The sequence below is a fragment of the Palaemon carinicauda genome, chromosome 29 (genome assembly GCF_036898095.1).
Source record: "Palaemon carinicauda isolate YSFRI2023 chromosome 29, ASM3689809v2, whole genome shotgun sequence".
NCBI classification, from domain to species: Eukaryota; Metazoa; Arthropoda; class Malacostraca; order Decapoda; family Palaemonidae; genus Palaemon; species Palaemon carinicauda.
Genome location: NC_090753.1, coordinates 50,867,602 through 50,872,601, shown reverse-complemented (window position 1 = coordinate 50,872,601; position 5,000 = coordinate 50,867,602). Strand labels below are relative to the sequence as shown.

Sequence of the window (5,000 nt, the reverse complement as noted above, 5' to 3'; positions counted from 1 at the left end):
TACATAAAACTTACATCTTATACTATCATTATTATCTTCATTACTTGCTACGCTAGAACTTCTTCTATTAGCGTGTTTTTTTTTCCCATTCGTATAGGGTAAAACGGTTGCCTTCTTTTGAAGGACTTTGCTTTGACTTTTGGGGTGGACCGTAGTCCCGACCGGCTGCCCCGCCTGACATCACCTAGATCTAGAACCCTAGGAGGAAAAACATGATTCTATAAGCCCAAGGGCTACAACAAGGAAAATAACCCGGTGAAGAAAGGAAATAAGAAGACGGATAGAATACTGTGCCTGCGAGTACCATCGAGCAAGAGATCTCTTAACCCAAGACAGTGCAACACCATGGTACAGAGGCTATGGCATTAACAGAGAATAGAGAACAATGCCTTCCATCTTCACCAAAGACGCTGAAGTAAATATATATTGATTAAAACAATTGTTTTCTGCAAATATCTCCGAGCAATATAAGTTCTGCTGCTTCAAAGATCGTCAAGTTTGCGATAATCCAATTTCTACCGTCTCAGAACACTTACCTCGAACCTGATCAAAATATGCATTAACTCACCCCTTTTCTATAAATTGATTAACTAAACGCATTTACATAGACATAGCTTCACTCTAATACGTTATAAAAACGTTTTGATTTATAAATTTCCTTTGATGTGCTTAAATTGTTAGGATTTCAACTGGAGTTTCAGAGCAAGAGCATAATAGTACTCCAACATGCTACCTGCCCTTTTTTTTGACTGACGGTATTCTATGCGTCCCTGCCTCCATAATTTGTTAGCGTTAAGGACTGTGAATACGTATGATCCTCTTTAATGGCGACAACGTCGAAGAAGAAGAAGAAGAAGAAGAAGAAGAAGAAGACGAAACGTCGGAAGTCTCATTAATTTTTCAATAAGTAAACAACAGCAACGACTCTGGCTGTCCCCCTCAAGTCGATACAGTTCTCCTCGAAGCTAAGCATAATGGTTTGTCGCAGAGAGAGAGAGAGAGAGAGAGAGAGAGAGAGAGAGAGAGAGAGAGAGAGAATTTGAAGTTACGGTCTAGACAACAATTTCGAAAAGTTATAGAGAGCTTTTAAGGTTATTTCTCATGAATGTGAGAGGATCTTGAAGAGGTAAACTATATTCTTGAATATTTAAACAATGCTCTCTCTCTCTCTCTCTATCTCTCTCTCTCTCTCTCTCTCTCTCTCTCTCTCTCTCTCTCTCTCTCTCTCTCTCTCTCTCATTGGTGTAATAAACTGTTCCTATTTGAAAACAATTTTGTTCTATCTGTCTCGTTCACCATCTCCCTTATTTATTACAAATTAAAAGGAATACAGGAAAGAGTAAAGAGAAGTCAAGTAGATTAAGTAGGTAGACAATAGAGAGAGAGAGAGAGAGAGAGAGAGAGAGAGAGAGAGAGAGAGAGAGAGAGAGAGTCCCTGTGATTGGTAGATCAATAGAGTTGGTCCAAGGGGGGTAATAAGAAGGAACAGATAAAGAGAGACAGAAAGAAGGGAAAGTATAATGAGAAAAAACAGTAAGAAATTACAGAACTGGAATAAATTATGACTTTAGAAATTTGTGTGAGTGGTAAGGAACTACGCAATTTTCAGGTGAATATTACGATGCGTAAGAAAAAAAATAAGTTAGAAATTAAACACTCGAAGATAAAAATGATAAAAAGGAATGTAAAGGTAAATAGCAAACAATGACCATGGACAACTGGAAAAATATGGAAGAAAGAAAGATGAGTGGAGGAAAAAAAACAATGGAAAGTGAATAAAAGATAAAAATTAAGAAATCGAAGGAAGGAGAGTAAACCGAGGTGGAGGAGAGTAGGAAAAGGAAACTGCATTATGACCTCTCTCTCTCTCTCTCTCTCTCTCTCTCTCTCTCTCTCTCTCTCTCTCTCTCTCTCTCTCTCTCTCTCTCTCTCTCAAATTCAATTATTAGTTTGAAATAATGACCTACAAATTTTTTTGTGAATGTTTTGTTAAAGTTTTTACAGTTTATATTAGAGATATTTATTTTATGTTACTGTTCTTAAAATATATTATTTTTCCTAGTTTCCTTTCCTCACTGGGCTATTTTCCCTGTTGGAGCCCCTGGGCTTATAGCATTCTGCTTTCTCAACTATGGTTGTAGTTTAGCAATTAATAATAATAATGATGATAATAATAATAATAATAATAATAATAATAATCTAATTCTTAAACCAATCTTGCCAGTAATTTGATAAATAAATATCACTCAAAATAGCCATCTCCAATTTCGTTGCCTGAGGTAATCACAGAGGAAGTGACACAGAGCTGCCAGCGACTCCATAAATCAAGAGAATAAATCGAAAAGAATGATTCATAGTAACCTCATCTGATTAGCTACGCTAGAGGTATCAAACGATCACTCAATCTTGACGGATTGACCTCATTAAAGGTTGAAAGGCCGCTCATGAATGGCAGAGGCAAGGGACAGTGACATTGCCCTATCAAGCAGGACAATGCCCTAGAGACTGACCATATATACATACGATCAGCACCCAAGCCCCCTCTCCATCCAAGCTAGGGCCAAGGAGGTCTAGACAATGGCTGTTGATGACTCAGCAAATAGACCTATAGGCTCCCCCGAACTTCCCCATCCTTAGCTCACAAGGATGGTGAAGTTGCAGCCAACAAAGGAGCTCACGAGTCTGAGCGGGACTCGAACCCCAGTCTGGCAATTAACCAGGGAAGGACGCTACCTCCAGGCAACCACAACTTTCTACCCCAGTCTTATACTCATTCCTTGACAATTCAAAATCACTAAAAGTGATTCATGATCAAACATATCACTTCCCTGTACGTGATATTCTGCCCCTAAGCTCAGTCCAGCTAAATGAGAATAAGGTTTTATTTCAGAAAGTTGTTGTTTTATCGCGTTCGTACTTGGGTTGGGGTGGCCGATGTGGTAACGTCCCTGACTGGTGAATACCAGGCTGGGGTTCGAGTCCCGCACAAACTCGTTGGTTCTTTTGGTCGATGCAACTTCACCATCCTTGTGAGCTAAGAATAGGGCGTTTGGGGGAGCCTATAGGTCTATCTCCTGAGTCATCAGCAGCCATTCCCTGCCCCTCCTTGGTTCTAGCTTGGGTGAATTGAGGATTTGGCGCTGATCATATGTACAGTATATATGGTCAGTCTCTAGGGCATTGTCTTGCTTGATAAGGCAATGTCAGTGTCCCTTGTTTCTGCCATTCATGACGGACCTTTAAACAGAAACGATAATAATCCTAATATAACGTAATTTTGGTTTTAATCAATCTTCAATGCCAAATCACTCGAAGTGAAGCATAAAATGAATATCAAGCTGATAAAATCCATTATAATCTACATCAGGCCCAATCCTATTAACTCATTATATGAAGATGACTCTCAAATCTCCGTTCCCTCGCATTAAAGGTTTAAGGTTTAAAGGCCACCTAAGAATGGCAGAGGCAAGGGACAGTGATATTGCCCTAGCTAGCAGGACAATGCCCTAAAGACTGAACATATTACATATGATCAGCGCCCAAGCCCCTTTCCACCCAAGATAGGACCAAAGAGGCTTCTGATGACTAAACAGATAGACCTATAGGCTCCCTCAAACCCCTACCCCCTTCCTTAGTAAAAGGATGGTGAGATTGCAGCACCCAAAGAAACTAACGAGTTTGAGCGTCTCTCGAACCCAGTCTGGTGCCACCTCGCACCAAAATGTCTAATTGGCTACCTTCCAGCTTTACCAAAAGATATATCCATATGTAAATAACGGAAGTTTTGCTAGTTTGTTAATTCTAATACCCAGGCCTTCTCCATCATGAGGCTCAATACTACACAGTATTCTAGAAGTTTTATCCCAGCTGTTACCAAGTTGTGGAATGATCTTCCTAATCGGGTAGTTGAACCAGTAGAACTTCAAAAGTTCAAAGTTCCAGCAAATATTTCTATGTTGACCAGGCTGACATGAGTCTTTTTATAGTTTATTTATGACATATCTGTTTTGACGCTGTTACTGTTACTGTTTTTTGAATGATTTATTGTTAATTTGTTCTCATCATTTATTTCCTTATTTCCTTTCCTCACTGGGCTATTTTTCCCTATTGGAGCCCTTGGGCTTATAGCATCTTGCTTTTCCAACTAGGGTTGTAACTTGGCTAGTAATAATAATAATAATAATTGTTCTCGTATATACATCCCTCTTTCTCTATACTTTCTGTATCCCTTCAGCTAGCCCTTACGTAATTAGTATGCTATCTAAGCATATCTAAGGGTGCAATCTAAACATTACCTCCTTAAGCATATCTGGTAAACAACCTTGACTCCTCATTATATCGATTGTATATATCTCCCCTCACTTTCCATTTCCTCACCTTATGCTTTCAGGTATCATAACATAAGATAGACTCTTAACAACAATCTGATAAAATAGGTATTGTATTAGATACAACAGCAAAGACCAAAGGAAACGTGGTAAACTGTTGTATGGGAAATTAAAAGGAAGAACAAGTAGGGTACTGTATATCAACCATAAGTAATTGATTCTAAAAACTATCTACCTGTCTATCTTTCTATATATTTATCTATCTATCTGTAATTATGCATGTATACAGATATGGACAGGTAGGGAATATCAACCATAAGTAATTGATTCTAAAATCTATCTATCTATCTATCTATCTATCTATCTGTAATTATGCATGTATACAGACATGGACATGTAGGGAATATCAGCCATAAGAAATAGATTCTAGAATCAATCTACCTATCTATCTAAATATCTATCTATCTATCTATCTATCTGTAATTATGCATGTATACAGACATGGACATGTAGGGAATATCAACCATAAGTAATTGATTGTAAAATCTATCTATGTATCAATCTATTTATCTATCTGTAATTATGCTTGTATACAGACATGGACATGTAGGGAATATCAACCGTAAGTAATTGATTCTAAAATCTACCTATCAATCTATCTATCTATCCATC

General features: G+C 38.1%; 1 protein-coding gene across 1 annotated transcript in view; it reads right to left on the bottom strand.

Annotated features, from left to right (window-relative positions):
* LOC137622793 (chaoptin) overlaps window positions 1–5,000 on the bottom strand; it is a 457,349-nt gene that overhangs the window by 27,338 nt on the left and 425,011 nt on the right.